A 13,091-nucleotide genomic window follows, 5' to 3' on the forward strand; every position below is an offset into this window, starting at 1 on the left:
ACTAGGTCCACTCCAAATTTGTGTAGTATAATCTTAACTGGAGGCTCAAGGCTCGCATGGCACACCTGTCCCCTATGTCTAAAATGCTTTCCTTCCTCTTCTCTGCCTCCTGGCTTTCTTCAAGACACCTCAAATTCCACTTTCTGCAAAAAGTCTTTCTCTGCACTGACTCCCTGTCTTCCCCCTGAGACTGCTTCTCATGTATCCTGTATATATCTTGTATGTACATAGTAGCTGGCATTTTGTCTCCCTCTTTAGAATGTAGATCCTCTTTGAGAGAAGGGATTATGTGTCCATCTTTCTCTACATCTTCAGCACTTAACACAGTGACTGGTACATAGTAAATTCTTAATAAATGATTTTAACTAAGAATGAGGAAGACATGGGCATACTTGCAGGCAACTGGAAAGGACTCAGTAGTTAGGGAAAGAGTAAAGATGTAAAGTGTGGATAGTAGAGGGGGCAATCTGTTGGAGTTGTTGGGAGGGAATGGGATGAAAGGCAAATGTTGGCTTTGACATCCAAGGTCTAGCTCATCTGAGACCAGAGTGAAGTAAAAGATAGTGGGAGAATATGTCTAAAGAATGTGAAATAAGGAGGAGGAAAGAGAGGGAAATTCTTAGTGAATTTTTTTTGGCGGGGATAAGAGGAAGCAACAGTTCTCTGCTAAAGAGAACACCAAGTAGGGGGTGCTGTTGGAGCCTTGATGTGAGATGGGAAGGTTTAGAACAACATATGTGGGGAGCTGCATAGCAAAATGATTTGTGAGGGGTAGAGTGTTTGCCTTTCCCAACTGAGATCGGATAACATAAATTGGTCCAACCATCCTAGAAATTATGTAAAAAATTATATAAGAAAAACAACTCAGTTGTGTGTATCCTTTAACCCGGTAATGCTTTACTGGGTTTATATCCCAAGGAAGTTAATGATAACAAGAAAGGCCCCTATTTAGGAGAAGGCCAGTAGCAATACTATTCATAATTGCAAAAACCTGGAAACAATATGCACACAAAGACTGGGAAAATGCTCCACAATTTGTGATAATGAATGTAATGAAATACCATTGCATTGTAAGGAGTAGTGGATATAAAGAATTCAGAGAAACATTAGAAGACATACTAAGTGATTCACAGTGAAAAAAAGCAAATGGAAAAGACCAGCCTACAAGGAAGGCAGCCACTTAATGACTCGTGGAATATGGGACAAATGTTACTTGGCCAGCCCAGTCTTGCTAAGTCCCATGGTGACTGGCCATAAAGGAACTCATAGAATAGATTGAATTCTTGCCTGAGGCAGAAAGAAGCAGTTCGAATGACAGACAAGACTTCAAGAGGTTTTTGTTTTGTTTTGTGACTTGTTTTTTTTTTTGGCTGTCATGAGTATGGATAACCAAAAAACTGAGCTAGCCTCTAGAGCTATGAGCTAAAATAACTCCAACACTCTGCCCACTTCAGGGAGCAGGCTGCACAGCAATGGCAATTCAGCAGAGTACTGGCAGATGGCAGCAGAGACCACTGGAGGACCAACAGAGAGCAGCCCAGCAAAAATATGGGATGATAGAATTAGTACTGTGTCCAGTCACCAGGGGGCAGCAACAGGGAGAGTAGCCTACATGACCATCTTTCAGCTTGATGACATTACCAAACTGGCATATAATATTAGTAGCTCTGCAGGGGAAACCATTTTTCCTGGTTGTGTGTATTCTCTTTGTATGAGTTTTCTCCCATTAATACTCCTGTCCATATGCATTTCTTCTGCCACTGGTGATGTGATAATCTATGGGAGTATACCTTTATGTGTATGAAAGATGGGAAAGACAATGATATTTGTGTATACTTAATTTTGCTTCACCACTAAATTTGGGGTGGGGGGGTGCTTTGAACTAGCGTATCTAAGAAAAGAAACATCAATGGAGACTTTTTAGATGGCTCCAACACAATATATGCCTAAAACTTAGCATCACTTTTGGAGTGGGGGAGGCGCAGATGAGGGAGACTTACACTATATATCCAATGATTGAAATAGTGTAAACGAAGACAGCATTAAAAAGCAATAAAAATTCAGGTTGTATACTGATGAGGTGAGCACCAATTTATTAACATTTAAGTACCCCACTTCCCATTCTGGTAATAAGCAATAAACTCTAAAAAAGGAAAGTAACAAGTGTTATCCATCACCCTGAGGCAGTTTTGCTTAACTGTTAAGAATGTTGGAGGGGTCGGTTGGTCAGAAGTGTCAGCTGTGTCAAAGCAAAATTTATCAATGAAAACCAATAATTTTCATTATATTATAAAGAAAAAAGCAAGAATTAGAGGAGAGTGGGTCACACTGTGGAGCTAGCCCACGATTTTTAAAGCTACTCTGGGAAATTGAGGGTCCTGGGCCTGATGGTAAACACAGAAAACAAAGCAAAGAGGAAACCTTGGAAAAGACATCAATGGATCACAAACTGTAGGTATGTCTACGGGCTATTGTATATATGGAAGAGGGATTACATTTGTGGTGTTTAGCCACATAGGGCAGAACTGAGAGTAATGAGGGAAGCTCTGAAAAAAAAATTAGGCTTGATAGTAGGAAAAATACCTTAACAATTAGAGCTGTTTAAAAGTAGAATGGGTGGGGCTATTCCCTCATGAGAGGTACTCAAGCAGAGTTTGGTTGACCACTTGCTTTTCCACTTATTTATTCATGTTACAGTAGGGATTCTTTGTAGCCATGGGTTGGCTTCGATGGCTAATGAGGCGTCCCTTCCAGCTCTTAAAATCTGTGATTCCGTGATTCTATTGTCTTTGACTTTTCATCACTTGCTTATCACTGCTGGGCTGTAACCCAGCTGTACCATGATCTTTGGAATCGTTAAAATAGAAAATCAAATTCATTTGTGTGGCAGGAGAGGAGCTTCAGTGTTTACCCAAAGAGGCATGACTATTGTGTCTCAAAGAATGGGTTCATATATGTACATTGTTTCCATAGAAATGCATCCCTACTTATGTAATGAGCAACCATGGAAAAAGTGGACAGATAGAATTTTATGTTGGGTACGACTTTCCAAAAACATAAGTCTTCCATATGCTGAGAGATTCCTGTAATCTCAAAGACTGTCTTTGAACAGTCTGCCACACTTTAAAGTTTGGATTGTTAGGGGAGGCATGCAGAATGACAAAGAACAACGACCACATTTCAAGATTATTACAAATGTTCCACATGAAATGAACTAAGGATTCTTTTTGCTTTCTTGGTTAATATATATATTTTTTAAGTTGTAAGGAACTGCTAATGACTTTATGGTAGCAGCGATTATGTATTTGGAAGCTGGGAATTACTGTATAAATTTTTAATGTTTTTACCATGGTGTGGTTTCTCAGAGAGTAACCATCAATTTTCAGATACTTATGCCTAATTTAACCTTATAGTTAGGCTGAAAATAATAATAGCACCTCTAGGTCTGTGAACATTTTTATTAGAATGCAAAATTTTCAACAGTCTATTTTGCATGACTGACTTTTTTCCAGATCTCTATTGCGGAGGCATTCCAGTCTTGTATGTTGGTTTGTTATCAGATCAGTTTAATTGCACACATGTTAATTAAATGCCTGCTATATACAGGGAAAGAAGAAGCATGGCATATTGGATAGAAAGGGCAATTTTAGAACTGGAAAGACCTGAGCATCCTGGGCTGCACTTTGGCATAATAGAAAGATCACATTGGCTTCAGAGTCAGAGGACCTGCATCCCAAAAGTCCACCTCTGATATTTATCTCAATGACCTTGGACCTATATTCCTCTGGACCTCAGTTATCTGTAAAATAAAGCGTTGGACTAGGAAGCCTCTGAAGGCCCTTCTGACTCTAGATCTATGATTCTGGAATCCTGCCTCTGAGAGAGAAAACACACTTGTCTGAGGCCACAGACAAATTATTTCACTCATCAGTGCCTATGTGACTTTCTAAAGTATAAGGAATAAGTCAAAGGTTTTCATTGCTGGAAAGACTTTCCATACTGGGAGTTGTTCCCCTCTGATGAAATCCTAGGGCTACACAATCAGCACCCCTCACATTCCCTCCTGCCACATACACACAAATGTGAAGATCACTATGCTGAGCACCGGGGATTTTTTAAAATGACAAGCCTTTCTTTTCAAAACCTCATGATTTAAACATTAAAATTTTTAACTGTGGACCTTAGAGAGTCCTTGGTACTTTCTTGTAGGAAGGTCCTTTAGTTTTTGAGAAATAAGATTGGACTTTGTTGGAGGTGCAGCTTAAGCCCTGGTCTTCCTAGATTCAAGGCTAGTATCCATCCACTGGGCCTCAGTGTCTCTTACCTGTACAATCCCAGTTGCAGAGCAGATGACCTTATGCATTCGTGGAGGGAGATTCTTTACTCTGGTACTGTCCAGACTTTTATTTCCCACCTTCATCATGGAGTTGTTTATAATACAATAAGTTAGTCTCATTCAAATCTGGCCTCAGACACAATCCTGGGAAGATACATCAGAGGAACAGACAGAAAATTATAATGATAGGCATTGCTTGGCTGGCTATATTTGCAAGTCTAGGTTCTTTGTGTAGGGAAATGAGAGAGAATCCTCAGTGACAGCAGACTTCTCTCATAAAACATCATAATTCAGGATAACAGGACCTGAGGGAAACAAAGCCACAGACTTCGGAGGTGATCTAGTCTAATCCAAACCCTATAAGTAAGTCACATTGACATGAATCCTAACATTTATTATTATACCAAATACTCTCAGAGGCAGCTATATTTCCATCTCTGGGTTCTAGGGATACCCTTGAGAAGTTGGGGTGCTTTTTTAATGCCATCAGATGATACTGTTCCTTTCACTATTAGCCACCAATGACTAGTATCTGAGCACTGTTTAATGAATTAACATCAGGTAGTTTATACAAAGGGATATTTGCTTTAAGGTTGTAGTAAGAGCAGAGGTGCAACATTTCCCCCCAACACCTCAGGGGTACCCCAACTCCTATTCCACTTTGGTGTCTGGGGTGAATGGGCTTAGAAGTAGCAGAGTTTCTACGTAGTGTTGGTCCCATCATGTTCATGTCCAAATCTGGCATTTGTGATAGTCTCAGATCTGGACCAGGTAGTTGAGACTGTTCCTAGTTCCCCAAGACACCAGCACAAGGCTAATTGCACAACCTGGCATGGACTCGATTCCTGGGCTCCTAGACCTTTTGGACTCCACTTTACTGACCTTTTGAAACTCACAAAGTCGTAGCCTCCAACTTCCATCACATAAAAGGAAAGAGCAAAAGCCAAGGCAAAAAACCAAGGCTCATATTCATGAATCCAATGTCAGCTTCAGAGGGAGAAGATCTAAGACCACTCTCTATACAACACTGTTCCTCAATGGATACTGCCAGTGAAGGAACCAAGAGAAGAAGTCCAACCGAGACCCTTTTGAATGTGTCTGCAGGCCAGCCAAAGAGCCTCCAATACACCATAGGATTAGCCAACCAGAACCAGAATATCTATCTACCCATGCTCCTAAGTCTCTCCAAGATGATTCTATTACTTGCCATTACAACTCTCCCGTAACAAGTAGGTTCTCCAGTCTCCTCCATGTGAAGATTGTTTTAGTAATCGTTCCCCTAGCTACATAATTTGGGGAAACCATTTGATCTCTCTGTGTCTTACTTTCCTTATCAATGAAATAAAGATAATACCTTCCTTGCCTACTTCATAGGGTTGTAGTCAAAACCAAATGGCATTTTGTATACGAAAATGTATGGTAAGTTGTTACATACATGTGAAGTCATGGGGATTAGAGGATTATTAATTTAACATGTGAGGAGACCTTGGAGATCATCTAGTCCACTCTTTCCTTTTTATAGACAAGAAAACTGAGGTGATGTGACTCACACAGGAGGTAAGTATCAGGCAAAGGCAAGATTTGAACCGAGGTGCCATATCTCCAAATCCATTTCTTTTTTGCCATGATGCCTCAGCAGGTATCAATGATCATTATTGTTGTTTCTGTTATTGGGTGATGATCACGCTCTTAGAAATCTCTACAATGGGGATTCCGCGTTGTCTTTATCAAAGTCTATTAGTGTTCACTTAACCAGGAATTTCTTCCTTCTGCTTGTGTTAAATCCTTCATGCTTTAACCCTTGTCAGTTTCCTTCATCTCTGTCTTCTGTGGCGATAGAAATGACTGGTCGCTAAACCCTTGAAATACTCCTTAAGACCACTGAAAATCTTATTACATCTGTTAAATGACCACATCTCTCATCTTTCCTTTCTCTAGATTAAAAAACTTGAACTATGAAATTTCCTCAGAAGTCTTGTTCTTCATACCTTTGTACATTTCAGAGGCTTTCGCTCCTCATTTCTCAATATATCTCTCAAATTGCGGAAACTAAATCTAGACATGATAACCTGAATAAGTACAGAGTACAATGGAAGGATTATTTCCTAGCTGTTTGATGTAATAGTCCAGGCCCTCCTAAGAGCTGGGCTCCCACAGACAGGTGACATGGGAGTCCAAAAAGTGAATGCAGTTTTAGTCCACATTCCAAGAGGCTGAGTCTCTCTAGTCATGAACTCTGTCTTTCTGAATGTAGCCTAAGATCGCACTACTTTTTTTGGCTCCTACATCACACTTTTGGCTAATATTGAGTTTGTAGGCCACCAAATTCCCCTCTACCTTTTTGAGATGCTCCGTTATCTATAGTCATGTCTCCTCCCATATCATACTTGGGAAGCTGACTTTTTTTAACCCAATGGTAAGACTTGGCATTTATCACTATTACCTTTGTCTATTACAGTTAGCCAGTACTCATAACTCATTGGGATCTTTTTGAATCCTTAATCTATTATTCAAAATGCTAATTGTCCTACCCAAATTTTTGTTCAAGATCTTCTGTTTCCTGACTCTGGGCATTTTCATTGACTTTCCCCTCACCTGGAATGCTCATTTCTACCACTTGGCTTCCCTGGCTTCTTTCAGGTCCCAGCTCAAATTTCACCTTCTACGGGAAGTTTTTCCTTTAGACTTGTGCCTGTCCTTTGCGATTACATATTTATCTTGTATATATTCTACTTGTACAAAGTAGTTGGTATATTGTCTCCCTCACCAGACTGTGAGCTCCTTGAGATAAAGGACTGTTAAAGCCTTTGTTTGTATCCTTAGCACTTAGCACACAGAAAGTGCTTGCTAAACGCTTATTGACTTGATTTTCATTCTCTAATCTTGTAATACCTTTCTGGTTCTCCATGACAATTCAAAGGTCAAAGGATCATTGATTTAGAACTAGAAAGCATTTTAGAAGACCTCTGATCAAACCCCTATATTTTATAGATTAGGAAACTGAGACCAACAGAAGTCAAGTGACTTCTCTAAGATTACATAGATAGTAAGTATCGGAAGTAAGATTTTTAACTCAGGTCTTTTGGCTCCAAATAGAGTGCATTCCCCCCTCTACTATGGACACTCCATATATCTTTGTCCCTTCTTTTAATATCCAAAGGATATAGTTCATTTAAGCCTGATAGAACATGCATGCTCCTTTAAAAAAAATTATACAAAAGGCCAAATAGGCAAGATTTACACACGAGGACTGCTCGCTAGACCGAAAAGAGGTAACCAGGGATGGTGGCCAACCCATATGGATAAATAATAATACCAGATGACGTGACTGCATTGCATGTATCCTAGTAACCATGGTCTCTCTGTGATGAAAGATTACCCCGAAGTGTTATTTATAACTTTCTTCCCAACAGGGATAAGAGTGATTTATTTCTATTTAGTGACATGTGATGGGAATGTCCTGAGCCACCACCTTTAAATGGACATGGGTTTGATAGCCCCAACTGCTAAGAAATAGGAGGCTGAGCAGCCCACCGTCCCAGACAGCTTTGTCCTGGTTACTAACAACAAAGGTCACATATAGCAATCACAGACTGTCAGATATAAATAACAGATGGTGTGTGCAGGCTGAGGGGGGAGCAGGCAGATCCCCTATTACCCACCACTGACAAAGGCATCATGAAAAACTCCTTTCTGCACTTTGTTCATTACTCCTACATCCAGCAATGATCCTCCCTTGGGGACTTTGTGAGTTTTTCATACTCTATTGTGCCCCAAACTCGAGGCTCCCCCCCAATATGATTTACTTTCTCAGATTGCCAGAGTTTTATCCACTCCAGAGATCTGATTTTGATGTTGAACAAAATAGAAAAATACTAGTGAAAGAGGCAGATGACTTCATGAATCCAAAGTCTGCAGACAGCCAGATAACACAAAGACAGTGACTGAATTTGGCCAGAATCATTGAATATGCTGGAAGGGACCCAAGAGGTCCTCTAGTCCAGCATTCTCATTTTAAAATGAGGCAGTTGAGGTCAGCAAGCAAAATAACAACTAAGATGGTGCAGTAGAAGGCATTCTCTGTTTGGAGTTGGAAGACCTGGGTGGAAGTCCCAAGCTCTGGCATTTATTGATTGTGGGATTTTGGGCAAATCACTCAGAACTTGCTGGGCTTGAATTTACTTGTCTTTAAAATAAAGAGTTGGACTACATCGGAGGTTCTTAATCTAGGGTCTTTGGGTATTCCTCCCCTTTTCCAACCAAGGGATCTGTAGATAGATTTCAGGGGGTATATGAACTTGGATAGAAAAAAAAATTACATTTCAATTTTCACTATCCTCTAACTAAAATTTATCATTTTCTTCAATTATGAATTTTTTAAAAAACAATATTCTGAGGAGTCTGTGGACTTTAGCAGATCAAGAGCCCACAGCACCAAAACAGGTTACAAACCAATGGAATAGGTGATCTCTAATCTCAAGCTGCAAATCTATGTTTGTGTCTGTCACTAGTCTGTGACTAGTTAGCAAAGCTAGAACTAGTTTCCAATACCCAGTCCAGAGTTGTTTCCACTCTGCATAGTATTCAAGATGGCCTCCATATGCAGCAAGTCAAAGTATTTACATCTTTTGAAGATACAAGTGCAACTCCCTTCATCCTCCCAATCCCCTTTGCTGTTCAGGAGGCAATATAATTAGTGGAATGTTTTTCAATCTGTGCAATCAGATAGCATGGTCAATATCCAAAGGCCCTTAAGAGTATTCCATAAAAGCTCCCTGAGGGCAGGATTCAAGTCTTATTTATTCTGTCTCTCTCCCAGAACTCTTTATATAGTAAACACCTAATAAATTTTGCAGAAAGCTGACCTCAAACCCAGGAAGAGCTGAGCTCAAATCCAACTTCTAAAACATACTGGTTTGGGACCCTTGGAGGACCACTTGATGTTCTAGGCAACTCTCCCTACCCCACCCCACCCCTTTCCTTAAATATAGCTAAGCAAAACAAAATAGTATTTGAGGGATACCAAATTGTAAAGACAGAAATATTGATTTTAAAATAAATTTCCATTATTTCAAAAATGAGAAGTCAGAGTACATGAAACAGTGGAGAGAGCTAGGAGCATAGGTCTAAAGCTAGCAGGGGCCTCAGGGGCCATTTAGCTACTTACAGATGAAGAAATTGTGGTTAATACAGTTGATAGACCGTAGAGTTTGGAGGCAAGAAGACCTCTGAGTTCCAATCCTACTCCAGACACTTTACTAAATATGTATCCCTGAACAAGTTACTCAACTTCAGTTTTCTCCTCTGTAAAATAGAAACAATAATAGCACCAGGACTGGTATGAGGACAAAATAAGATACTTGTAAAGTGATTTGTAAACCTTAAAATGGTGTATGTGTGCAGGCTATTATTATTTCCCAGCATCACACAGCTACTAAGTGTCTAAGGCAGGTCTTAAACCCTTCCTGACTTCCTACACCCAATGATTTACCCACCATCATCCAAGGACTGTCTTTGGAATCAGAGGGCATGGGCTCAAATCCTACCCATCCCTGACTGTTGAACAAGTCACTCATCATCTCTCAAATGCTTATTTTGCATAATATCAGCTGTGTACACAAATATACACTTGCACAAATACATGTGTCCACAGTCGCATGCAACTGGAAAAGCTAAGAATGGCCAAAAGGAACAACAAACAGATCACTGACATTGGTCAATGAAAGAGTAGGATAGGGGGTGGGATGAAGAAGGTTGAAGACTGAAGCTGTGGTTTGTGTTTAGGTGAATAGGAGAGAGACTGGGAGAGGAAACTACTGTCAAATCACCTTCTTGGAGTATGGTTCCAATGAATTTATCCTTATTAAATGAATTCATCCTTATTAAGTTAAGGACAGCCCTTTTACCAAAAGCACAGGTCATTCTCAAATAGAGGTAAAGATGTTTCAGATGATTCTGGTGATGAAAGTTCCCTTCTGCTACCAGGAAGAGGGAAACAGACCTGGGACTATTGATGAGGTAGACTTGGATTCCCTGGAGTCCCAGGATTTCCTGGAAGCTCATTGCAATTCCCTTCTTCCTCCCTCAACCCTGATCCCAAGCCTATGACTGTGTTCACAAATCTAAGAGGAGAATCTAGACCATCTCACTTTGAAGGCAAAACATACTAGGAAGAGATCTTTGCGTTTTGATTCTCTGTCTCCACATCCCCCTGTTAGTCCTTGATTGAAAATGCATCCTAGAATTTGTGAAAGAGCTCGTGTGTCTCTGGACAATTTGCTACTCCTGTGATGCAAATCCCCATAGATATGTGTAGCTAAGGTGTTGAACACAAGAGAGGAAAGTGGATATTTATCTCATGTGTATCTCATGAGATACAAATCCTTAATGCCTTTGCAAAGGGCAGCTGGGTAATGAATAATAGGATGATATTAAATCGTGATCTCAGAGTCTTTCATTTTCTAAAAAATATAAATGTCATATTGGTGCTTCCAAAAATATATACTATTGCTTCCAAATGACTCCCTTTACCTTCCCCATCCCAGACTTCTCCTGTAGTAAAATACAATTAAGCAAAACAAATCAGCATGTTGGCCATGTCTTTTACCTCCTTGGAGTACATATGCCTTGTAATGGTATCAATGAGTCAAATGGTATGTATATATAATTGAGTGAATTTTTAGTATGATTCTACTTTCCCTAAGGCAGACAGTCTGACTCATTGCACAGAAAAATGACTCAGGTTGACAAATACAGGCTAAGTTTTCTAAGATTCTAAGTTTCAGAGAAGGTACAGACCTGAATTGGTAGAAAGAATTTTCTTATCCAGGAGTTTCTCATATCGTCCCTGACTTTATCCAAATTCTCAGAATCTGTCAACAAAATGTGTTTCTGCAACTCTATACTGTTTGGATCTCAATACTTAGCCAATTAGCTCATCTTTTAAATATTAAATTTAAGAGTTTTAATTATTTAAAATCTGTTTTTTTCCTGTCTTCCTCCTTACTTCCTCCCTCCATTGAAAAAAAATAAAGAAAACCAAGCCTTTGTAATGAATATGAATATTCAAACAAAAATTCTCACTTTGGACACATCCAAAAAATTATGTCTTATTCGACCCCCTGAAACCATAGTTTCTCTGTTGGGAGGGGAATCATTGGTCATTCAATCAATAAACATTTATTGTGTTTATTAGCCTGCTATGTTTATTGGCCTGTTATGTTCCAGGAACCATGCTAAATAAGTGCTGGTCCTTTGGAATCATGGAGTCGATCAGAGATCATAAGTCTTTCAAAGTTGTGTGTGTATGTTTTTTCATTATAATGTAGTCAATATATAATTTGTTTTCTTGGCTCTGCTCAGTTCACTTCACATCAGTTCATATAAGTCTTACCAGGTTGCAATGAAACGGTTCCCATTCATGATTTCTTATAGCACATTAGCATCTATTACAATCAGTTATCATAATTTATTCAGCCATTTCCCAATCAATGGGGACCCCTTTAGTCTTCCATTCTTTAATCCTACAAAAAAGAGCCGCCATGTTAGGTAAATATGGGTCCTTTTTCTCTCTGCTTGATCTCTTTTGAATATAGGACAGATAGAGGCATTTCTTTCTGGGTCAAAGGAATGTACAGTTTAGTAACTTTGGGGGAATCAATACAAATTACTTTACAGAATGACTGGACCACTTCACAGAACTGCCTATGGTGCATTATGGTGCCTGCTTTCCTGAAAGTCTACCAACATTTGTCATTTGTCTTTTCTATCACCTTTGCCAATCTGATGGGGATGAGGTAGAATCTCAGAGTTCCTTCAATTTACATTTCTCAGATCATTAGTGATTCAAAGCATTATTTCCCCCACCTCCATATAGCTACTGGTGACTTAGATTTCTTCCTTAGAAAACTGCTTGTTCATATCCTTTGATAATTTGTCAGTTGGTGGGTGAATCAGACCACCCAAATTCACAAAACTCCAATCTCAGTGCATGAGCAGGACCCCAGCAATGCTTTTTCTTTCCCTTATCTCAGCAGTAATTCTTTTCCCTCTCAAGTCTGAAGTAGCTTGGGTATTCGAGGAAGGGGTATTAGGTAATACAGGACAGAGGAGATTTCCTAGAGAAGAGGGACAGGAAACGGTTGGAATTCGGCCTGGGAGAGAGATGTCGGATTGGGCAGAGCATGTTTGAAAACAAGGGTTGAACAGGTGGTGACAACTCACACACTTTCCTTGAAGGGCTGGCGATTTGGGCTGTGCGGCTGGCTGCCCACTTCCTTCTCCTTTTATAGCCTACCATTTTAGTAGATGTTACTAAATACAGGATGGGCAGTTTGGGCAAGGCAGTTGAGCGCACAGACAGGACAGACATCTCTAAATTAGAGCAGCTCTTTCCACAGACACAGTGCATGAAAATCCGTAAGGTGAGACGGCTGCAGAAAGGGTCGAGGATTGCTTGGATTGTGCATTCCTGCTTGCTGGCGAGCTCAGAAACGGCATTATTCCTGGTGCAGAGCCGGATCTAGGGACAGGCAAGGTAGGCAGTATCTAAAACCCAACAACAAATACATTGGTGATTCTGTTGGGGACAAGACATGATTTAATATTACTTTCTATAAATGGACTTGTATTTAGTGCCTGATGATTTCATTCTCTATTTATTTTATCTTAGGCTGAGTCTTATGTGTTTCTTATAGCAAAGGCTCAATTCTGGAGGTCTGTAGCATTCCAGGGTTACTATTTAAAAATCTCTCTT

General features: G+C 39.9%; 1 protein-coding gene across 2 annotated transcripts in view; it reads left to right on the forward strand.

Annotated features, from left to right (window-relative positions):
- Positions 1 to 2,200: 2,200 nt before the first annotated feature.
- The window catches only part of MED12L (mediator complex subunit 12L), a 603,739-nt gene continuing 592,848 nt past the window's right edge, over positions 2,201 to 13,091 (forward strand). The window contains exon 1 of one of the 2 annotated variants that reach the window (XM_072618312.1): positions 2,201 to 2,455. The gene's annotated coding sequence lies outside the window, so the exon portion shown is untranslated. Of the gene's footprint in view, positions 2,456 to 12,051; positions 12,873 to 13,091 lie in introns of those variants that run through there. The other variant, XM_072618310.1, reaches the window with a different exon arrangement.

This window comes from Notamacropus eugenii, chromosome 6 (assembly GCF_028372415.1).
Source record: "Notamacropus eugenii isolate mMacEug1 chromosome 6, mMacEug1.pri_v2, whole genome shotgun sequence".
Taxonomy (NCBI): domain Eukaryota; kingdom Metazoa; phylum Chordata; class Mammalia; order Diprotodontia; family Macropodidae; genus Notamacropus; species Notamacropus eugenii.